At 37.9% G+C, this 25,709-nt stretch overlaps 2 long non-coding RNA genes across 2 annotated transcripts; both read left to right on the plus strand.

The window, feature by feature from the left end:
• The first annotated feature begins 16,789 nt into the window (after nucleotides 1–16,789).
• LOC309499392 lies at nucleotides 16,790–17,668 on the plus strand. Its single transcript, XR_014206234.1, has 3 exons — nucleotides 16,790–16,978; nucleotides 17,365–17,416; nucleotides 17,605–17,668. It is a non-coding gene; the product is annotated as an uncharacterized lncRNA (long non-coding RNA).
• An 85-nt stretch (nucleotides 17,669–17,753) lies between these two features.
• On the plus strand, nucleotides 17,754–19,312 carry LOC309499391. The gene is made up of 3 exons (XR_014206233.1): nucleotides 17,754–17,820; nucleotides 17,904–18,007; nucleotides 18,244–19,312. It is a non-coding gene; the product is annotated as an uncharacterized lncRNA (long non-coding RNA).
• The last annotated feature ends 6,397 nt before the right edge of the window (nucleotides 19,313–25,709 follow it).

Genomic DNA, 25,709 nt, shown 5'->3' on the forward strand with positions numbered 1-25,709 from the left:
TATTTCTAAGGAGAAAAGATGCATCATATTCATACACATAGTACATACAGTGTATATATATATACGAAAAATAGTCAAAAGGTAACATACAACGTCAAAGCATTCTGTGATTACTCAAGAGCACTTAAGTTACAATGCTTTTAGGAAAATGTCCATAATTCTAAAATGATTTATATACTCAGTTTTAGGATCTACTTAGGATATCAATCTGAGGAATTACATAATTAAAAAAATAATTCAACAAAACCTAAAAGGAAGATCTTCAAAACAGCAGAGCTCTTGGTCGCTCTTCTCTTCTTTTCTCCTTTGTCTTACAGATTTTCAGCAACCCTCATCACAAGGGTTGAGAATGAGAGAGGAAAACCCCAGATCCTTCTGAGGATTCCAGCTTCCCTTTGTTCTTATTTTGGATACCAAAGCAAGAAGAAAGTGAGGATGTAATCCCTGAAACACGCTGGTGCTTGACATCAACAAACACACTGTCAGCTTTTCAAAGCCGTGTGTGTGCACTCATGATTTGCCATGCATAGAGATGAGAGATACGAGTGGAAATGTGGTGGATATGCAATAGAGTGCAAGACACAAACACAAACAAACACATGCATTTTGACAATGACACTCTTTTTCACTTGTAGTCACAGCCTAGACAAGTGCTCATACACCAGTGAATGTCAGACTGCTTTAGTTGTGCACAATCACATACACACATTTGAGAAATGCAGCCTGCATAACATCAACAGTCTAGATGTAGATCTCGTCATGTCACTGCCTGCAACATCAGGTGCATTCTTCAATCATAACGTTGCCAGAGTGCACATGAAAACACAATCAAACCACCCAAGATAAGAAGTTCCCAGAAGGTGAATGGTCCAATGGCACCCTATTGACTTGTGTGTGTGATCACATGTCAAGTGGGGAAAAGAAAACAAAAAATCTAAGAAACAAATATGTCGTAGCAAGGTAGCATGCAAGTTTAACTTGGTCAAAACTGTTCATCTACTACCATCACTAACAATCACTGGTCTCAACCATGGGGTATCAAACTTCCAAGGTGGAATAAAGATTACTTAAAAAGTATTTAAATAAAATTATTAATATATTCAAATAAAATGATAAAAAAGCACATAAAATCAAGAACGGAATGTTTCTCAATTCCCTAAATGCCTATTTTATTTTATTTTTTTATTAAAGAACATGCTGTTCTTGAAACTTCTGTAATCACAATCACATGTATTGTGGGCTAGTGAAATATATAAATAAATCCAGTTTAGGCTAATAAATAAAGGTTTGAAAACAAGCAACTTTGTCATAAATACAGCATAAATACAGAAAATATTTTAGCCTGCCCTACACTCTTTAAAAATAAAGGTTCCAAAAGGGGGGTTTGACAACAATATAATTTTTTGGTTTCCTTAAATAACCTTTTAGTAAAAAATGTAAAAAAAAAAAAATCTTAGTGAAGAGCACTAACCTGAAGGACTGTTTTCCATTCTAAAGAACCTTTTGTGCAATGGAAAGTTTCCATTGATGCTCAGGGTTCTTTATGAAATCATAGGTGCCAGTAAGAATAATTTTTTTGCCAACAAAGAACATTTTCCTTTGAGTGTATATGGGCGTCATTTGACTAATGTGTTGGACGATAGGGACTTCCCTTAACAGGGAACATTCTCAGAACTTTAGCTAATGTTCTGGCAAGGTTCTTTATGAACAAACATTCTTCCAGTAACATTAATAGAATGTTCGTTCAAAGTTATTTAAGTTACCATTACTATTTTTTTTTTCTCTCAGATTGTTCAGACAGAGAACATTCAGAAGTAATGTTTTCAATAATACTTGCAAAATTATGAAATAGAGAAAACATTACCTTAATGTTTTTTTTTCTAACGTACACACATCCAAGGAAAAAACATTAAAGGTTCCATATAATGTGTTCATAACTTCATGGGGACATTAGAAAAATGTTCTTAGAACATATTTTTGTTAGCTGGGTTTGAGTCACAAAGGTTGAAGCACTGGTTTAGATGGTTTATCAGGACCTTAATTCAAGGGGGGCAAGAAAATCTGTTCAGACTAACTCTGACTGAGCTGATGAGGACCTGGTTGAGCTGGTTCCTTAATTACGTTGACAAATCAATGACCTCATATAGTCAAGGATCACAGTGTCTTCACTGCTGACTAATCAGCTCTCAATTTGTATCCTGCCTCTGTATTAGCATGCTATCATGCTAACAGATTCACCCAGGCTTAAAAGCAACCACTTAGCATAAGTGTTCAAAAGCAGTAAGTGGTCGGTAAGATAACTTTAGCAAAACATGCCACTACTAAAACCTTTGCCAAAAGCTTATTTCCACAGAATGGCTTAACTTCTACTCGACAGAATACTAAAACCTTCAAAGCAGCTGATGGAGAAACATTAATCAACCAACATTCACTACTATGACAGTCATTGCAGAGGGCCTCAAGGTACAAACACATTAGACCGGGGCAACAGCTCATTCAATGGATGCAAATGAACACACCATCCTCAGCGGATAGAAGCGCTTCTGTGGGACAGTATAATTGTCATAAAAATCCATCATCAGATTACAGCAAGGCAGCATGCGTTTTGTCGCATGTGGAGGTGTGCGGGTGCACTTAGACGTGATTTATTCAGCGCAGGCCATGAAGAACGAACCTCTGCAGATGTTCATTTAAGAATTGTAAATTAATCTCCTTATCAGCGCAGTTTTACTGCGCTCTCTCTCGGCAGCTTCTGACACCTTCACTCAAATGCTTTAACTAACGTTCATGGCTTGTTACCTTCCTTCAGCTTGCTTGTTAACTGACTCAACCCTGTTGCACATCCAATTTATTTAGAAGTCGAGGTCAGAAGTGTTGTTCGTGGACTGCAGCAAATTTTCATTCACACACATGAAGCCATTATGCAAAATTTTAATTTCTTTGAATGAAGTGTATCTTTCATTTAGATTTTCATCTTTCATTAGTGCATGATAGATTGCTTGAACTCAATGTCTTGGTCAAAGGTGGGGAATGGTCACAGTGTACGTATTTTCCGTCACATTTTCCATTGCATGAGTCATCCAAAGGCTCATAAATATTTAGACAGCATGGAGACATTCACAGGGTCACAGGAAATGGATCTACGCCTGCAAGCTCACAAGCGCTTGAAATCACAAAGCTGTTGGCACTTACAACTAAGGGAAAATGCATTTGTTGAGATCGATCATCAAGCATTAAAAATGGGTGGAAGTTACTCAAAAGAAGAGTAAAGAAGCAATATGGATGTGTGCATCCTTATTTGTGAAGTATTTAATATTCACTGAGCATTTTGTGATACTCTGTATAAGAAACTCTTTGTGTTCATGCAGGTGTCAGCATTTGTGTTTACCACATGATCTCATGTGTGCCCACTTCACGTATGCATGAATGTATGCATGTGCATGTATGTGAATGTAGCCCATCAGTCTTCACCAGGGCTCTTAAACACTGCTCTTATGTCCTTGCTCTGAATAGGTCATTTCTCCAAGATCCTGACAGCTGCTCTGGAGGGGAGGAGCAGGAACAAGAGGCCCATCCTAAACTCACCCTTCTTGGGCAGACAGCTGGGCGAGACCCTGGCTCTGGCCTACAACACTAGAGCCTTGTGTGCAGCTCAACATCTCTCTCTGAGCAGCTTCAGCAGAGACTGACAAATACTAACAAACTGCATATGACACGGTATATACTGTAACATGATATTTTTTAAATCTTTAAAAGATCTGCATTAACTGCAGAATGCAATTACTTAATTTGCATATGACCTTATATGCATGTTTACATAAGCATAAGAATCCAATTGTGGTTTTGGAAACTAATACCATCATTTTTTTCAAAATCCAATTTTGTGTAAAATACAGCAGATTAACTTTTGGTGGTCCGATAATGAGAAACTAAGTTAATATGTAAAATCTCAATTGATATTACTTCCAGTTAGTTTGTCGCAATCGAAATAGAAGGTCAAGTCATTATAGACTGCAATGTGGTCTGGTTGTATACTGCACATTTTGCCAAATGGAGTTGATCATGCATACAGAAAATGTGCATAATGGGTAGTATGGCATTCTGAACATGTCTTGAGACAGTTTCTATCCTTCTGTCCATTGCAGTCTCTTAAAAAGGAAGTATGCATTAATTGTGGACTCTTTTAACATGTTAATATTGCGTGGTATCGCAATTTTAATTGCAGCATATGTCTGTCTTGTGTATGTGTGTCTGTGAGCAGGAGAGTAAGTCACAGCAGGAAGTATAAATTCCCTATTTCTGTAACTTGGTACAGATTAGACTAGTCTGGTGTGAATTCCAGGATAAGCGTTTAAGAAAAGAAGAGGATATTCACCCAGACCAAACACTCATCCGTACACTGGAACAGGAACAGGAACAGTGCTCAGCAGGAGCTCGGCACAAAGACATTCATTCCCAGCAACATGCCTTCTCTGAAATTCAGCCATCTTGGAGCTCTTTTAACTGTGAAAACAAGTTCAATAGACAGAAAGGCTGGAAAAATATATATACTGGAAATATAAATAAAAGGCAGTTAATAAATTAATAGCAGGATAGTTTAATCAAATTAAATGTTCAATATAGTTACCATTAAATGTAAACAAGACAAAAATACTGACGCAAAGGTGGCTGACCCCTTCTAGTCAAAGAGATATTGTTAGCGAGAACATAATTTTTTTAAATTATACACACACTTATAGTCTGTTTGAATAATTTCCAAGCATTCTTCTGACATTATTATAAAAAAAATGTATACAAGTTTTCAAATGAGCTTCAGTAACACTGAAGTGTGTGGTAGAAAAACTGCTCCAAAACCTTTTTTTCAGCCATTGAAAGCCCAGCAAGCACTGAACAGTTCTCAGAATTACCCTTCACATGACACGTCTTGCACATTTTCCAAATATTAAGCAAAGACATTAGCATTTGCATAACACTTACCTGCACAATCAACATGCAATTCAACTTTATATGGTGGTTTAGCCTGATCGTTAAAGATTTGAACTGGTAACTGACAGTTTGTATGTTTAACTAAGAGTCACATGACAGATCTTGGTCTGTGAGACCCAATTTCACGCATTATACTCTTTGACCGAATGTGAAGTTCCTGTAGTTTTCCTTTGTATGACAGATACTATTTGAACACTGCAGCAAAAAAGGTCTTTTGGTGCTTATTTTTGGAGGTTACAAACGAGTTGACACAAGATGCACAACTATGCCAGTCATGAAAAGAATGAGGAATTTGCATTAAAAAAAACTATTTCACCTCATTGCACGATGTCGTGGTTGTCAATACTTAATTCTAACATAAATCTGAACCGATTGTTGTATCCCACCACCCTGAATAGATATCAGATTATGATAATATGGCTTCATCGAGAAAGAAATCTGAAATCTCCATGCGCACGCACACATTACTTAAATAATTTGTTGGTGGACCATTTCCTTATGTTTTTGTGAGAGTACACTACCATTCAAAGGTTTGGGTGAATACAGCAGGAATAAACTAACTTCTATCTCAAACAAAAAATGGTTAGGCCTACTATTTCTTTCTGTTCATCAAAGAATCATGCATGGAAAAAGGTTGTAAGACTTGAGGAATTAGATAAATGCCAGGCAGCCAACTTGAGGAATGACCACTCCCCGAGAGGACAAAGGACCTTTCTGGAAATTAACATTTGAACTCTCTCTTGTGAAACTAGCACCATCATTCGAGACGCGAGTCTCACCTAAGCAATCCTAATCTTCATTTCTTCCCCTCATCCCCCATCCCTCATGCTGAGATCACCAAAATTCACCCAAGAGTCTATAATGTGAATAATTATCATACAATATTACACATGTTTGGTATCGTTTAAAATGTCTCAGTGCAACTGGTACAAAGGTCTCATTCCCAAAGAAGTAAAACAAAAGGTAATAAGGTTTTTAAGAGTTTTTAAGAGCCGATTGAGCGCGGGCTTACAAGGTATCATGGTTTCCACAAATATATTAAGCATTATTAATGTTAAAGGGTTAGTTCACCCAAAAATGAAAATTCAGTCAATAATTACTCACTCTCATGTTGCTCCAACCCCGTAAGACTTTCGTTCATCTTCAGAACACAAATTAAGATATTTTTTATGAAATCTGAGAGCTGGCTCACTCCTTCATAGGCTTCTAGGCCATTTCATTCTGCCGGCCCAGAAAAGTTAGTAAAGACATTGTTAAAATAGTCCAAGTGACTACAATGGCTCAACCTTAATACTTTTTGTGCGCAAAAAATAAAACATTATTCAACTAATCATTTTCTTCTGTGTGGGCCTCTGATGTGAGTTCACGAGAGCGCCACAACGCATGCGCGAGAACTGAGTAGATGACGCAGATGGGTCTCGATGTAGTGTTTAAAATGGTTCTAAAGTGTGCATTTCCTGGATGTCCGAATCGTGAGAAACCAACGAGAAAACGTAAAAGTGCCTTACCAACTGAACTCACGTCAGCTAACTTTACTAACTTTTCTGGGCCGGCAGAATGAAATTACATAGAGCCTACAGCTCTCAGATTTCATCAAACATATCTTAATTTGTGTTCCGAAGATGAACAAAAGTCTTACGGGGTTGGAACAACATGAGAGTAATTACTGACAGAATTTTCATTTTTGGGTGAACTAACCCTTTAAGTATGGCTATTTTTCAACATCGATGATAATAGAATGTTTCTTGAGCACCAAATCGGTATATTAGAATGATTTCTGAAGGATCACGTGACACTGAAGACTGGAGTAATGATGCTGAAAATTCAGCTTTGCCATAATAGAAAAAAAATCTATTTCTAAAATGTATTTCAATAGAAAACAGTTTAAATATAATGTCATATATTTTCACAATATTATTGTTTTGACTGAATTTTGATCACATAAATGCAGCATTGCTGAGCATGAGACTTCTTTGAATGAGATTTTTTGAATGCTAGTGTACATATTTCCTGCTCTAAATAACTTGAAAGACCCACCTGCCTTATAAAACACACAATGACTTTAACAAATGATAATTCAGACATGCATGTCACTGCAGATAACAGCACATACCTCCGTTTCTCCAGAAATAGTGAAGAAAACACATACACAAACACAATAACAAACATCCAGTCCAATCCTCTCTGCAGCACAATTCACCAACACAAGCACATGATGAACCTGTACACATACAAATATTGCAAAAGAACAAAGAGGCCCTACAGAGCTCTTGCTCACACACACAGAGACACACACATTCTTTATGTGCCACCCTGTGTTCCCCATTCCATTCCAGGGAGTAGTTCTGCTCCATCCAACCGTACAGCATGTTATTGTCTTAAAAGGCAGAGCGCATTTATTTCCTTGACCGAGAAAACACTGATCTATTTTCATTTTTCTCTTGAAGCAGCTGGATGTCACACCTGTTAGTGAGGAATGCAAATTGAGGTTCGGTGTGAGTTTGTGGGTGTGTTGGGGCAAAGAGAAAGTTTAAACATTTCCCTCTCTCCCGCCTAGCATGCAAATCAAACTAATATCACATCGCATAAGCTAACGATTATCTCAGTTGATTCGATAAAAATGCATATGGAACCTAGGAGAAAAACAGAAAAATCAGGGGACAGTGTCATTGGCACTTTCCACGAATGTGGTCAATTTTGGTGTTGTATTAGTTTACACATCGGAGGCACAAACCACAGGTTTTTTTTTTTTTTTTTTTGAAAACTATTAGGTATGGTCAGGAAACAACTAACCTACCATGAAAAGTAGCTCATTTTAAACATTTAAATGGGGATTGGCCTGTCCCACTCTATCCAACAATTCAATTCAGACAATTCAATTAATAAACAGCAACATCATAATTTTGACATAATCAGATATAAACAGATATTCAATTAATAGCAGTAAAAAAAAAAAAAAATTATTATTAATATTTTGTTATAAAATTAATAATTTAAATGACCAAAAACATAATATTTAGCCAGTTGTTCATGCTGACATTTTGCTATTATATATTCCCCCTGCAAACCTCATTTAAAATGAATAGAAAATAAAATCAGCACATATAATATTTAGTTTGACCTCTTATGGCTGATGATCAATCATTTTTGAAAGGTTAAGCATCTGCTTTAACTGACCATTTATTAAAAAAATTCCTTCTTAAGAGTATCAGGCGCTATATGTATATCCTATTCAAAGAAAGTTCAAAAATAACTGGAGCCTAAAGCCATTTTTCTTAGACTTGTCCTTTAACGGTGGGACAGTCTGGAATGAGGATGGACAGATAGAAGGAATGGCACAGAGAAATTATGCAGGCCAGATTCTGTGTCCCTGTGAGCATTTCAGCTCTTATAATTCATGAACTTGCACTACCCGCTGTGCCACGGCTACAACCAAGGCCATTATTTCTGACACCTATGGGAAGATAAAGAGATAAAGAAAAAATAGAATGAGAAGATTGTAGGTTCGCTATAAAAACAGAGAAAAACAAAGAAAAGCCACAAACAACTGAGATGAGTAATGACCATACATTGCAGCTCACAACACATTTGAATGAGTGTGGGTGTGAGAAAAGAAACTCTGTCATGCCAGACATCTAATTTAAATATCAACAGTGTGTGCAATTACTCTCATGTGCGCACAAATACACACTTATAAACATGTCATCTACGGTGTATTTGTTCATTTAAAGCAGGTGGATATACAAATGAACTCTTCCTGTTGACCTACTTCCTGGGTAGGTCATACAGTAAAAATAATCTACCCAGTGCGTTTACACACCCATAAACAAAGACGGGATACATTTTTTTTTATTAATAGCTGCCTGATTTTTGTTTGCATTTCCAAATTACCTAAAACCAGTACATCCTTAAAAATTCCCCGTCTCCTACCAGCGAGCTGTCGCCAGCGGTGTTTATTCAGGGCTAATAATGATGAAGTACACCTGCTGCTGGATTAAACATGTTACAGGTGTATGTGTGAAAATGACTGATGGTCTCACTAGCTTTGACAGTACGTATTTTAATATCACATCTCCTCTTATGCATGTCCATAAAAAAGGCATGATAGTTGCATGGCTAATATTTAGACAGCTTTTCTTTTCTATTTCCAAAAACATATTGTCCTGTTCTGTTCTGTAATACACGTTGTAGCATTGTTTAGCTAGCAAATGTTTCATTTTAAATGACTGATGTGCTGCCAGTGTGTAATATGATACAGCAATTTTGGCTTTAATCTTCGTCTAACTGCTTTATTTGATGTGCCAATATAGTTGATTTCCACTTTATCTAATATCCGTGGGCTGACAGGATGCCTTTTTGTCCTGTGGGGGTACATGGAGAGCACAAGAATGAAGGAGAAGAAAAGACGAGAGAGGTCTGGGGTGTTTGCTCTGTTTCCTGTGGGGCAAAGTGGGGTAATATCACTCCCAAGCCCCTTGATACTACACAAGAGGTCCATTGTGTTGAGAGAGAGAGAGAGAGAGAGAGAGAGAGAGAGAGAGAGAGAGAGAGAGAGAGAGAGAGAGAGAGAGAGAGAGAGAGAGAGAAAAAGAAAGAGAGAGAGAGAAAGAGAGAGGGAGGGGGGTTACTCAGCTGTTAAAGGAATAAATCCCTCTCTTCAAAACTCAATTATATGAAGTCTCTCTCTTTCAAGCCACTGAAGACAGTGCAAATGCATATTACATCATTAAATCCCAAACTGTGATTTCGCCAGTGCTGTTTCTCTACACACATATAATGACCATTATAAAAATGTCAAGGCAGTCAAATTAAGTTGCAGTTTTACTCGGTTTAATAAAATATAGGCCGGGGTGCATGTTGTATAAAGTTGTGAACCGTAACTCTTTGTTCCTGACAATAATTTACACAGGGATAAGCAGTAGATCCAAACTAATTCAGTAGATCAAAACTATGTCTGTATCCAAAGAATATTATAGCAAAATTTGAGACACAAAAGCACGGAGTTGCAGTTATATCAGGATTTGAGCTTGGACCCTTATGCATGCTAAAAGAAAGTCTCACCATTAGACTAACCCATCCTACATTTACACACAGAACTACTAAGTTGCTACAAAGTTTTTTTTATCATGTTAAAAAAAAGATACATCAATAAACATCTAATTATTTTCTTTATACCTGCTAAGTGGTCAAAAAAGTATAAAGTTCAGCATGAAATATAGCTATTCATTTCAAGATTTGCTAAAGCTTACATTTAACAATGTTATTTAATTACAGAACAAAAAAACTAATAATAGCCTATACTGATAATATCATATTATGGTAATGATATACATGCAAGGCGTCCGTTCCTGTTGCTCTAATACCAAAACAGAAGAATAATTTGCTAGCATAGTTTTGTCTTGGACTGTTAATCATGAAAACACCAAACCTTTTCTACTCCAAAAAGTACTCGGTTACTAACGTAACCTCGGTTCCCTGAGAGTAAGGGAACGAGTATTGCGTAGCTATACGCTATGGGAAAACTCCTTTTCTCGAGAATATTGAAGCCTTTATTTTAAAACGCAGTGCAGCTGGAACTGCACGAACCTATGGCGAAGCAGCTGACGCGCACAAACCAATCATGGTGCTTGGTGCTTCGCGCCCTGAAGCCCGCCAGAATGGGCGTGGCTTCTGCCTATATAAGCGGGCCATTTTGCCATAGGAATCAGGTTTAAATCAACTGAAGCGACAGCACCTGTACCAAGCGTAATAGCAAGGCAGGGTACGCAAAACTCGTTCCCTTACTCTCAGGGAATCGAGGTTACGTCAGTAACCGAGTACGTTCCCTTTCGAGAACGGTCTCTCGTATTGCATAGCTATACGCTATGGGAACCCATTTTAAAACGCCGTGCTATCAGCTCTTAACTATCACCTAGGGCTCAAAGCCCGAAGTTAGTAGTAGAGCTAAGGTCAAATCCAATGGGGCCGGACCATGTAGGGCCCCGCAGAGGGGTAATAAAAGGCTTGGGCTCCCCCGAGGTCAAGGCCTTTATACAGAACGAACTTGAGCCTGCAGAGCAGGAACCTCTAAGTTATAAAATCTTACAAATGTGGACGGCGAGGACCAGCCGGCCACCGCTCAGATGTCTTCAATTGGTATACCACTGGACCAGGCCCAAGATGAGGCCATGCCTCTTGCGGAATAAGCTCTAACGCCAATGGGGCAAGGAAGGCCCATTGAAGCGTAGGCTAAAGCGATAGCGTCTACTATCCATCGTTATAGTCTCTGCTTGGTTACTGGAAGCCCTTTGGTGCGGCCACCGAAGCATATGAAGAGCTGTTCTGACTGCCTGAACGGGGCAGAATGCTCTAAATAGACTCTAAGGGCCCTAACAGGACAGAGTAGAGACACATCTCTATCTTCTTCCGAAGGGGGAAGAGCTGATAGAGAAATGACCTGAGCTCTGAACGGAGTCAAGAGCACTTTGGGAACATAGCCATGCCTGGACCTGAGGACAACTTTGGAGTCGTTGGGCCCAAACTCAAGGCAGGAAATCGACCACTCGCTTGACCTATGCTAGGGCTAACAGAAGTGCGGTTCTGAATGCTTCAGTGAAAGAGGCTTTAGATCAGCTAACTGAAGTGACTCGAAAGGTGGTCCCTTCAGGGCCCTGAGGACCGTGGAAAGGTCCCAGGCCGGTATAAAAGGGGGTTGAGGCGGGTTCAGCCTCCTGGCCCCTTTGAGGAAACACACGACGAAGTCGTTCCTTCCCAGTGACTGGCAGGCCACAGGAGCGTGGAAGGCTGCTATGGCCACCACATATACTTTGAGCTTGGAGGGGGTTCGACCCGCATCCAGCAGCTCTTGGAGAAAAGAAAGAACCAGTGGTACTTCACTTGAATAAGGGTCAAGGTCCCGGGCTTCTCGTATCCCTTCTCCTCAGCGCCATCAACGGTGGAGAGCGTTGCGGAGATGGATGTTCTCAGGCGGGCCAAGTAGGGGGCGCGCCATGATTTAGTCAGCTCGTCGTGTACCTAAGGAGAGAACGGCGCTGGTCTTTGACGAGGGGCCTGGTGGTGCCCCGGCAGGAACCATTCGTCGAGCCGGCTCTTAGCGGGCTCCTGAGGCGAAGACCATTCGAGCCTGAGGTCTTCAACGGCTTTAGTGAGAACGCGGAGGAGCTCTCAGTCCAAACTCGGCCTCGCGCCTACTTCACTGGACTGAGATGAGGGGGCGGGGTCAGCCGAGCCCGCCCAATCCTCGCACTCGGATGCAGCCAAAGACAGGCTGTCATCTTCCTCCTCTTCTGATCTACCGAAAGAAACGAAGCCTGCCGCTCGCCGAGAGGGGCGTTGGTCCGTCTGAGGGAACAGAACAGGTGAAGGGGTCTCCCATGAGAGCGAGGCACGCGGGGACGTGGCCGGCGTGGGCTCACTCGTCTCAATTCGCTCAGGCATCCTCTGGACCCGTCGTTTCTTCCTCCGTGGTTCGAGGAGGGTGGGGTCGTTAAATCTGATTAGATCAGCCACGCCCATTCATCGCGAGGCACGAAGCACCATGATTGGTTTGCGTGCATCAGCTGCTTCACCATAGGTTCGTGTAGTTCCTGCAGCACAGCCAATGAGCGCGCTAGTCAGCTCTGCTCCGTGCTCGCTGTGCAGCTGCACTGCGTTTTAAAATAAAGGCTCAATATTCTCGAGAAAAGGAATTTTCCCATAGCGTATAGCTACGCAATACGAGAGACCGTTCTCGAAAGGGAAACTATGTTATGTCTGTGTGTGTGCATGAATCAATTACTTACATGGCACAGTGAAATTGAGAGTGTGTTTGTGTGTGTGGATTAACAAATATATATGTGAGTAATTATGTGTATGTAACGCGATGGGCTGCAGGGCGGGGGGATCTGACAGGTGGCTGGATAACCAAAAGCTGCTGAGAGAACTACTTGTCTGAGATTAAAGGTTTTGATAAAGTGGTAATGAGAGAGCTGAGGGAGAATGAGAAAAGAAAGGCAGAGAGAAAATGCACATAAGAAAAATTCATGTTTGAGCTGCACACTCTCAGAAACTAAATAACTAAAACACATTCAGCAGTTAACTACAAATATCCTTTATTTTAATTTTATATTTCATTACTATTTATGGCACATTATTTAAATTTGATTTGTTAAATAAATTGATATTTTTTGTTACTGTTTTTGTTGTTGTGTATTGATGCTTTAGCCATATTGTATGTATTATAATCACAGCACTAAAGTACTGAAACTAAAATTAAAAAAGGAAAAAAGGAGGGGAAAAGTCACCAATAAAAGGTTACTAATAAATCAGAGCATTAACAATTTACAATTGAAGAGAGAACAAACAGAAGAGGATAGGAAGAAATGCAGCAAAAGAAAGAACAAATGAAAGATAAAAATACAGCTGGGACAGTAAAAATATTTAAGTGAATATAAGTTAAACTCGTGTAGCATGAAAAAAAATACAAAGATTTCCTGCATTCTCATAACTGTGGTCTAATCCAAGGCCAAGGCTAAGTTCTGCACTGGGAAAATGAGACTCAAAACGGACACAAACGCTCCGTTTGGTGTTGTAAGTGACTGATTCCAAATGAGACGTGAAACATCCTCCTTAGTAATAAACCTCCTGCTGTGACACACACACACACACACACACACACACACACACACACACACACACACACACACACACACACACACACACACACACACACACACACACACACACACACACACACACACACACACACACACACACACACACACACACACACACACACACACTTTGATCTTCAAAGCTTTGTCTCATCCTGCAGAAAAGGACGACAGGCGCATGAGCAGGGTTGCGTGGGTAATTAAATGTACTGCACTCAAAATACATTGACGGATACAATCCTATTAACAAAATTGACTACTTTCTCTCTATTTTTCTTACACAGTTTCTACAATTCTCAATAGCTTAAACAGAAACCATGGCCGTTTAATCAAGTTTTTCATTTATATGGTACATTCTCACTCCCCAGCTGAAGGTAAGTGTGCCAGAGCTGAATGGTTCAAACTAGAGAGGCAGGCATTAGCTGGTTAGCATCAAAACTTTAGCTCCTGCCTCTAGATTTTGTAACTACACTATTATACTGCCAAAACCCACAAAAAAAAAAACCCCACCCACAAAAAAAAAACCATGACTAACCTTTCAAGATCATAATCCTTGTGAAAAAGAAGTATGCTTTAGCATACATTTAAAAAACAGTTACACTTTACAATAAGGTTCATTAGTTAACATTCGTTAATATGTTAACTAAAATAAAAACTGAGCAATACGTTTGTTACTGGATTGGTTAATCTTTGTTAATGTTAGTTAATAAAAATACAGCTGTTCATTGTTTGTTCATGTTAGTTCACAGTGCATTAACTAATGTTAACAAATACAGCCTATGATTTTAATTAGTAAATGTTGAAATTAATATTAACTAAGATTAATAAATGCTGTAGAAGTATTGTTCATTATTAGTTCATGTTAACTAAGGTAGTTAACTAATGTTAACTAATTAACCTTATTAAAAGAGGAGACCCAAGGTCTAGCTAGGACCAAGGAGCAGGACCGGAGCACACAGCGTTTTAAGTAATTTTTGAAGACGACACATGGGCGTCGAAACGTTAGTCGTTTTGCACCAATAAAAATGACTTAAAACGCTGTGTGCTCCGGTCCTGCTCCTTGGTCCTAGCTAGACCTTGGATCTCCTCTTTTGATTTTTGTGTCCTGTTCCGTGAGCACCAACCAGGCTGAAGCGCAAGTGACCCCTTTTTAATTAACCTTATTGTAAAGTGTTACCAACAAAATTATTATGGAAATAATTAACTTTAAAAAGAATATACTTAAGTGTAACCTGAATGATTCCAGACACTTAATTGCATGTCAACTGCATGAGTTTTTTTTTTTTGCCACTTAGAACTTATAATTACTTCTGTTGTCTTTGAAATATGGTTAAAGTGTACTGCCAAATATACTGACAAGCCTTTATGGTAACTAAAATATACTTAATTGTTATTTCTACTGAAGCATGCTTGTCATGTATTTAAATATATTTGGATATCACACACTTGTAACAATGAAGTTGCAATTTATACATTTAAAATCTATTAACTCTAAATGTAATATCGAATAGCACAATACAGTTAAATTATAATCAAGTACTTTACATGTGCTTTACTATGTTAGTCAACATAAGTTAAAAAGGGGTAAATATTTAAAGCAAACTAAAAGATTTTTGAAACATAATGATTTAAAATGTGCTTTAAAGTAACATTTTTTATTTGACATTACCAAGAGCTCTTTTGTGTACTTAAGTGTGTTTTCTAGTAGAAGAGCAGATACCGAGTGAAGTCAGCAAAAGTGAGACATCAGCTAAAAAGGGACAAATAAGCTTTTTGGTTTAGTGCTCTTTAAAAAAAGTTTTGCAATAATGGTGGGTGGTATTGAAATGTTGTCACAACAGTACTTAATTTAAATATCAGTATTTGATTGGTCAAATATAAACCATGCAGGTGTGGCTACTAAAGTGCTGGAATGTCTGAGAAAGCACGTTAAGTGCCCTTACATAGTTTAAGTCTAATACAATTGTTAAGGTTTAAATTATAATACAAACACTCAAACAGTATTTCAATATACAATATACATTTTTATTACATCTGTTTATGTGATAATTACATTTTATGCAATGATGCGCAAGTTTCTTTGTTCTAATTAAAAAAAAAACATCAAGTTTTGTTACTGTCCCAATTTACCTTAATGTGTTAGATGAAATGGGACAGTAAAATTCAGCTAAAGTGGGACTCTGGGACATCACATAAAATACAAATAATACATTGTTTAAAAAGTTGTTTTGTTTTACAGAAAATGTCACAAAGCTATGCAGAAAGGAAAAATGGGAAAACATGTCAACCAAACAGAAGAGAGGTATCAGTGGAGTGAATAAAGAATGAAAGGGGCAAACAATTAGTACATGGTAAGAGTGGAGGCAGGCCAGGAACCTATATATTTCTTTTTATTTGGCCAGGGCATGGTGTGCTCTAAAATCCACCTTTGAAAAAAGAGTGAAAGGTGTTATGAGTGGATGTAGTCATGCCTCTGGCAGAAAACCACTTTTGTCAGAGTCGTCTGAGAAGGAACTAGCAAACATGTTAAAGCTTCTTTTGCAAAGATGTGCAAAAAATAGCTTTTGAATATGCAAAAGCTAATGGATTTAAATGGTTTTCTACAAACAAAAAGAAAACAGGTTATTACTGATTCCAAAACGTTTTAAAAAAGGAACCCAGAGCTGTGCATTAAACATCAACATCATCATTAACACAATCCGCATGTGTGTATGTTTGAATAAAGTTACACATTTCTATTAAAAAAAGGATTTGTACAATATCCTGTTGTAAAATGTTATTATTCCAGCACAAACTACACTGTTAGACTTTTCTGTAATTTCTACAGTTATTTACTTTAAATCCCCCAGTATTATACTGCTATTTCTCTTTACAGTAAATAACTGTGATTCCAATTGCATCATGGGAATTTTCTGTGACGTCTAACACCACATACAGAGACTTACTGTATTTTTTTAATTTGCTGTATACTACTGTATTGACGTAACTGCCTCTCTGGCTGGCACCATTCCACCGTGCTTTTTATTTCCTAATTTTTGCCTTACACCACGTGTCTACAACGCTATAATAGCCAGAGGCTGTCTATATTGGACACATTGAAGCGACCGGACCTTTAAATGCAAACCTTGTAAGAACTAGTGCGAGCGCTTGGACTCGTATCGGACTACGTCTGAAATATAACGGCCGCGGCGCATCACTACACTGTCTGGGATTTGTCGTGTCGCGTCAGACAGACATCCAGTGTAGGTAATGGGGTCTGTCTTTTGTTGGATCGCGACGTTCGTGTCTGGCCCGGGGAAGAGACGGAATTCACTTCACCGAGAGAGAGATCAGCAAGCAAGGTAAAAAACAAAAAAACAAAAAAAAACATTCTGTGTATGTTGACAGGATTGTGCCCAGTTTAACGTATGTTATAACGTTAACGTTAGCCTAACGTTACTCGTCGTCAACATGGCGGTAACGAACTTTACCATGGTAAACTGAGCTAACGTTTATTTTTACACACTTTGTTAGATTATTGAATTGTCGAGTTAAAATATGCCAACGAGCAACGCGTTTACATTAACAATAAATGTGAATAAACTAATGTGAAATTCTGTTTATATCTTAATGTTGGCCTACTGATGAGAACCTTTATAGTTTTAGCATTAGTTTGCAAACTATACCATATTATAGTTTTTTTTTTTTTTATGGAATTTAATATTTACTTCCATTTTTGTGTTTAAAGGCAACTGCAACAAAGCGCCAATTCGCGCCAGTGACTTAGCAAGATTCCAGAGGTAGGCCAGCCCATTTGTGATATATTTTGAAAAGTTTGCTGAAATGATTAGCATACACTATGTGAAAATTGCTTTTGAGCCACTGGTGCAGACTAGGTAGCTAACAATATCTTATAAAATCTCTATAAAATTGGCTAACTTTATATCAAATAAGTGACCTTTGCATTATGTCTAACTTTATTACACAGCAAATGAACCAATCAGAAGATGGCCCATTGTCTTTGTTCAGTCTCACCAGATTAAATGTATCCAGGTAAGCACTGCAGTAAAACTCTCACTAAGACCAAATCTAGCATTCTAAACAACTTAAGTTTATATTTTTGCATTATTTTTATATTTTATTAGCCAGCGACTCTACCATTGCAGTTCCACCTGACTAGGAAGGTCCTAATATCAGCGCACAGGTGGGTTAACTACTGTAGGAAGGAGAACGATCATCACACAGTGATTTCTTGCATGTATCTTACTGTGTATTTGTCTCAAACAGGTACTCCTTCACTGCAGACAAGCTGAAATGGGCTAAAATCATCTATTTCAGTCGTTCAACTTCTTTCTATGCATCTCAGCATTTTTGGACAGAATTTAGGATTTGTAAGTATTAAAATTTAATCTGGCATAATTTAATTTAGTTCTTTTGTATGCTATTTATTGACAAAAGCTGTTTACAAATATATATTCTTAAGTTTTTGTGAAAATAATAATAAAAATTAACAAAAAAGGAGGTTAAAAATAATGTGACACTAATATTCTCTCTCTCTCTCTCTCTCTCTCTCTCTCTCTCTCTCTCTCTCTCTCTCTCTCTCTCTCTCTCTCTCTCTCTCATATAGTGTTGGAACCGGGATCTCCTCTGAAGGACTGAGTACATTTGTGTTTGTGGGCACGCATGCAGACCAGGGAACACTCTGATGTTGTCAATCAAGTTCTGAACAGGAACCAATCTTTGGAGAAGTTCATTTATTCACAAAGGTGGACAAAAACATTGTGTTGGCTTTTTAAAGATTATTTTGATGATGACTTTTACTCCTATGCTGTAGAAAAGATGGAGTAGACAGTCAGACATTGATAATAATAATAAATGTTTCTTGAGCATCAAAGAGACTTCTTTCAAAAACATTACGCCACTTAAATACTTCTTTTGGCCACCAGTGTACATGAATCCAACACATTTTTGGAAATAAGTGAAATTATTTTTAAGGTGGGGTTATGTGTCTTGTATTGTGAAAAGAACTGTGTTTTGTCCTGTTTTGGACATTTCCTTTTTGAATGCTTAAAAATGTATTTATATTCTGCAGTTTTATGAATGTAATGGTTGATATTTCATTATAATACTTGTATAAGCTAAACAACCAATGACTCTACATTCATTTAGTCAAATGCTAATGTTTTGTTTATGATTTTATGTATGTTTTCAAAAATGTTTGCAGTGAAGGACAGCACATAATGTGTTAATTTAACACGTTTACACATCTTTGTGCTAACCTCTCTGACATATTTACTTTGTTAAAATCATTAACACAATGAATGAGTTAAAATTAACACAAAAAATGTTGTCTCTAAACTTACCCATTAATGTGTAAAAATTTCACACATCATTTCCAGCATTGGCATGTTTATTTTGTGATATATATGAAATGTTTTAAATAAAAAAATGGTATTTTGTGATAACTTTGTCTAATTGGTTTGTATGAAAGTAGTACTTATGTAGGATAAAAATAAAATTAATCATATATCAAAATTATCAAATCTAATTTATATTTAGTACAAATAAAAATAATTACAGTAGTGTACTGATTAGCTTAGTTTTTACAGTAATGCACTGTACTGATTAGCTTCGTTTTTACAGTAATGCACTGTATTACACAAAACTGAAATACGGTTTGGTACTGTAACTCTTAATTACAGTAACTTACTGGCAACAGTGTTGCCAGTAAGTTACTGTAAAAAACCCTTGAAAAGTCTAACAGTGTAGATGAAAATGTGTGTCCCACTTTACCAATTGCACTTTAAAATTAAAGCACTTTTTAAATCATTTTGTTTTAATAATCTTTTTCTGAAGTCAGCAAAATTGGGAAACTTTTTGGTAAACTGTGTATTAAATCTATTCTACCTACACTATTAATGTATAAACAAATGCTCAAGGTCTCTTGTATCTCCAACTATGGTTTTTGAAGGAATATGGGTGGTTTTAAAAAAAACAAACATTTTTATTCTACAGCCGTTTTCAGGTAAATTGGGACAAATTTTGCTGACTTCAGAAAAAGATTATTAAAACAAAATGATTTAAAAAGTGCTTTCATTAATTTTACATTACAAAGAGTTATTTTGTCTACTTTAGTGTGTTAAGAAACAGTCATGAAAGTGTATGTCAACTTAAGTGACTTTTTTTAATTTAAATGATATTATCTGCAAGACGTTTTTTTTAAATATACTTTTAAGATTTGCAGTACACTAGAAGAGCAGATTCCAGATTCCTATAATTAAGCACACTTCTTTTTCATAAGGACGTAAAAAAAGAAGTGAGTTGCTATAGCCTCATAAACTAACTGTAATGTTGTAAACGTAATGTACTCAACCATAGCAATTCATTAGCATAACATAACCATGATACGTCCTTGACAAAAACTATTCAAGCAAATAGTCTGTCTTATTGAGAAGGACTGAACAAATGCAAACCTCAAAAGTCAATATATGAATTCATGACTCTACACGCCTCTTCTCCTCTGTGGAAAACGATCCCCATCTCAATATCCTGACAGAGCTGAGGGTCAGAGCTTAGGGTCAGCTGTAATGCAGTGCATCAAGAGGTTAAACACATCACAACAGAGGTGGGCTACGCTGGATAGTATCAGCTGACATGTGCACCACTGGAGATCAAACCACTGATCAGATCGGTGCTGGGCCATTTCTCTAACTGCCAGACTAATGCTGCATTAGCATGAGCCGGTCCATCTGAAGTCCACTGACCTCAGGCTAACGGTTTTCCCTGTCATTACACTGTCAAGTCATTTGTGTCAATGGCGCTAACAAATCCAGGCACTCAGCCGTGATTTTAGCGAGATGTGCTGTAAAATAAACCACCAAATGGAGCATGTGGATGCTGTGGATGTTGGGATATATCTGCATAGATGTATTGTGTGCTTGCTGGTTACATTCAGTGTAAAATATTTGTGTAATGCAGTTGTATGCTCATCAACACATTAAGGCATTTCCAAACAATTTTTTCTGAATTTCTGGAAAGAAAAACATTCATGACAAGATCTGAAAACTAAATAAAGCATCTTTATCAACTCCTTCACACTGAGACCAAAATATCAAAGTGCAATGATTTGGGTTTTTTCATGGATTTATTAAGAATTCAGTTCCCCTCAAGTTCACACAGGTGTGGTATGACCACTGGTGTTGTTCTCCATATTGACAATAAAATTGAGTGTGTTACAATCATTTTTAATTGTAGCTTAAGTGTCCAAACACTTTGAGGGGCCACTTTATATAGACAAATTCATGAATAAAGTTGGGTATTTGAGATGTGATGAGATGTCCAATAATAATTTCATGTGGCAGAAACTCAGTTCATAAAACCATACAGAAGCAGCATTGTTTAGTTATTGCTGTTCAAACTGGACATTAGAATGGCTAAAAAATGTGATCCAAGTGACTTGGGCAGTGGAATGATTGTTGGTGCCAGACGGAGTAGTTTGTATATCTCAATGACCGCTGATCTCTTGGAATGTTCATGCACAACAGTTTCTACAGAGAATGTGTGAAAAACAATGAGCATTCAGAGAGCAATGGCTCTGTGCAAAAACAGCTTGAGAATAGCCAGACTCATTCACACTGTAAGGAAGGTGACAGTAACTGACATAATCAACTGTTAATGCTGTACAGAAGAGCAGCAGAAGACAAAACTGGGTTCCTCCTATCAACTAAGGGAAAAAGGTAAAGGAGGTTATAGTGGGCATAAGTGTAGATGGCAGAGTTACACTGTGTCTACACATAGCAGTATTTTGCGGGTGGGACATGTCCCCACCACTTTTTGCCAGAGTCGATATTGTCCCCACCACTTTTCGAAACATTTCGCGGCACAGGTGTACCTACAAATAAATAAATATCTCCAGTTGAATAGCAGCAGAGCATTCATTTAGTTCGTTTGTTAAATAAGAGTCGATCTAGAGCTGAAATGTGTTGTTTTTTAAATCAAGCTGAGCACTCGTTGCTTCTCTTGTGGCTCGCGCACAGTCTTCACACGGATGCGTGCTTCGATCTATTGCTTGACGCCATTGCTTGACTCTCTATTCGTTCCAGGGAAAACAAACTGCACACAAACGTGACCACTGACGAACATATTTGGTTTTGATGAAGAAAAAAAATATACGAGTGCGGATTAGAACCTATAACCTCTGACACGCTTGGCAAAAGTTCTACCACAAGACCATTAAAGTGCACAAGGAACTAATGTGGATCTAAAGATTTATTCACGTGAAAATTCTCGGCACTAACAATATATATTAGTACATCTCACTAATATAGTAAATCCCCCCCATTTTTTTGTTATTTAAAGGGCGCATTAGTAATATGAGCCTGGTGGGTGCACAACGTGCGTACGCTTATTACACACACAGGGACGAGCAGCAGCACACAAACATGCCAAATATTAAAAATAAAAGGATTACAATGTAAAAGATTATTATAGTGTACATAAAGATATGGTGGAATCCAGCTTGTCCCGTAGATGGTCTGCTTGCGTGTTAACCTCGCGCACAAGCTAATCTGTTTCCTCTCTGGAGGCGTTCAGTCTTTCCGCTTGCAAATTCCACCATGTAAATAGCAATCTGCCATGGCGCGAGTGCAACTGGCTTTTAAAGGGAATGGGAAATGACACGCTGGTTGGTTTATTGCATGTGTAATATATTGCAGATATACAGTATTTACTAATGCAGCATAAACACATTAGCCTGGGTTTCCCCATGCTGCCTTGAGCGCAGCGCGATTTTATTCACGCTGCTAGGCAGCCTGGATACCATGGACCGATCTTCCCCTCAAAAAGGGAACCAATCACAGAACGGGGAGGGAGCAGCAAGACGATGACGACGTCTATGCGACACACCGAAGCAGTTTTTTTATATCTATGGATCCAACATGGCATCAGACGCGAAGTTACCTTTCGATGCAGCCTTAGATAGTGTTCTAAGTAGTTTAGAACGCAAGTTTATTTCGTCTTCTTCCTCGTCGGATTTCTGCCGCTCTACATACGTCATCTGGTATAATTGAAACGATTGGCTATGAGCTACGTACAGGCGCATTTGATAGACATTCGTAGTGCCCAATAAACGGCTCTGGGCATTCGTAAACCACGCCTCAAATACGAGAAAATGAATATGTTGTTCCCAGACCACATCTCAATGAGACGAGGTCTGACGTTAGCCAGGCTATAAACACCTATAGGCTATATAGAGAAAAATATAATGTGATATATTTCTTATATTTTTGTATTATTTACATTATAAATGTTGCATATTTTCAAGTTAGTTAACAAAAGCACAAGCACACCTGCATGTACTGAAATAATTAGCCAATAGACTATCATTGTGCTCAGGAGTGCACAGCCATTACTTTAAAAGTATAGTAATTATAATCTTCATGATGATCGGCCAATCGTCAACCGAACCACAGGCTCTACTCTTCAGCACGATGGTAACCCCAAAAACTCACACATACCAGAAAACCTTTTAAATTCCAAAATAATAGAACATTAAACACTACAAAACACATAAAATAACACTTAATTTTAACATTTACTCTCCTTTAACAGCAGAAGCAAAGCTTGCTGGGAACTAGAAATCTGTTGTAACTCATTCTGTGAATGTGTGTATGTATATATATATATTAGGGGTGACCCCGAATAGTCGAAGATTCGATGCTTCGGGAGGAGCCTGATTCGACTACAGATCTCATGGTCGAATCTTCGCAGAAGTGTTATGAAACGAGGATCATGCCACTTTGGCTATATGAGGGCGCTCAATGTCTGATTTCACATAGAACTAGCTTTTATGTAAATACGTTAATATTCAGCCTATTATGATAATGCTGTAGGCCTATATAAAAATGTGCAAAGAAAGAAGCTTTTAATAAATATTTTTTATGTGCGTGAATAAATCCAAACACCCCGTGACAGATTTAAGTTTCACTTTCAATCCGTGACCGACAGAGGAGCGTCTTCGCGGCAAGGATTTAAATCTTTAACAATGTCTGGGATAAGAAAATCTAAAGTGTGGATGTACACGATTAGAAAGGATATTCTCCAAGGCTGGATTTAGCATCAGGAAAACCATGATCGCACTTCTGCCGGCCAACGTTAACATGTTTCACGCATAGACTGGGTTTCACGTTAGAATGTATTTTATCCGCGCGCACAATTTGAAAAGACTCCAACGGACAGACAGAGTGAAAGACGTTCAGGATTTGTTCTCTCGATCAGGTACAAGTGATTTCAAAACTTTTCAGCCGGTTCTAATTTTATTTTTGGATGCTGTGAACATTATTAGCTAAAAAGACTGCCTCTCCAGTTTAGCATTTATTGTTGTTTCTGCAGTTAAAAAGACAAAGTTGAAAATTCTGGCTACTATCGTTATTTTAATAATTTCTTTATTTTTATTTTATTTATTAATCTGTCAGGGTTATCTAATCTAACTATTTGTGGCTTGTGTTTTGAATATTATGTTCCCCTGCTCTTTAGGCATTTTGCACACATTTGCTCCTCATCTTGTGACTTGAATCTGATTTATTTCGTTTTGCATTTTTATTTATAAGAAAGGTATATTCTGTTCTAATTTAATTTAGTAAATTAATTGTTTATTTTTTCGGTGCATCGATGTTGTGCTGTAGGCTGGCCTGCTCGCACAGGTAATTTAGCCGATTTAATTTGATTTGCATGTGAAATGCAAATCTGCAGTGTGGCCTTTCTGGAGTTATTTATGTTATTTCTTAGTTTTATTGATCAAAAATGTTTTTATACATTTTCTTCTATATCCTTGTGTGATTTTCTGTACATCGCGGCTTTGAAACGTTAAAGCCCCGCCCCCAGCCCCATCCCCATGATTCGACTATTAGTCGACTATAGGCAAGACATGACGATTCTGATTCGACTATGAAAATCCATAGTCGGGGACAGCCCTAATATATATATATATATATATGTGTGTGTGTGTGTGTGTGTGTGTGTGTGTGTGTGTGTGAGAACATACATTCACATTTATATGGGAACATGTATGTGCAATAAATGTAGGCTAACCTTCACAATAAAGAATAAAACTTTGTGAATATTGCATGTAATGCTATTTTTGTCTTCATTCATACATATTTTATATGTATTAATACAGTGGTTCCCAATCCTGGTCCTGGGGACCCACAGCTCTGCACAGTTTGTATGTCTCCTTTATCTGACACACCCAGTTCAGTTCAGAGCTCTTTCCTAACGAGATGATGATCTGAATCAGGTGTGTTAAATGAGGGAGACATGCAAACTGTGCAGAGCTGCGGGTCCCCAGGACCAGGATTGGGAACCACTGTATTAATATATAGCCATACATGGTCAATGCATATATTGCAGTATATTGAAAAATATAAAAACTAGTTTCCCATATATGGAAATTAATTATGTAACATATCGCATTATATTTTGCATTATACTCCCATATATTTTTGTTCCAAAGGGAAGTGCACTTGCGCCGTGCGCTTTAGACCATGCGCTCAGATCGTTAAAATAGGGCCCTCAGAGTCCGAATTCACTCACTTGTTTTCATTTTCTACTTTAAGGGGTCTATATTAATAAAGTAATGTAGGGAATAGTGAATGAGGTATAGGGGGCAATTTTGAACATAGCCCTTCTCTCGCATCCTAAGGGGGTGAAGCTAAAATGCGAGGAAAAGAAGCAAGGAAAGGAAACGAGGATGCACAAATAAGAAATGAAAAGCACCCAATAATTCACTAAGGTCTGAAGCGAGATATTTCATTTGGGATATTCCCACGTCCAACCTCGTCTCGAACAGAAGACCAGACGATGACGAGACGACACCAATGTCATTAAACAATAACTGTGACTATCAACATGAAATAACGTTGATGAAAAATTATTAATTACTAGTTGAAAAATTAAAACTTGACTAAAAGCACACATTATGTCGAAAAAAAGAGGAAACAAAATATTACTGTTTTTAACAAGCTACTACGAGCTTTCATGCTTGCTCCACTAGGAGACTGTATGGCCTAAAATGGAATGTTTTCACCTCTTGGTGTA

Source organism: Leuciscus leuciscus (assembly GCF_965113295.1).
Source record: "Leuciscus leuciscus genome assembly, chromosome: 5".
NCBI classification, from domain to species: domain Eukaryota; kingdom Metazoa; phylum Chordata; class Actinopteri; order Cypriniformes; family Leuciscidae; genus Leuciscus; species Leuciscus leuciscus.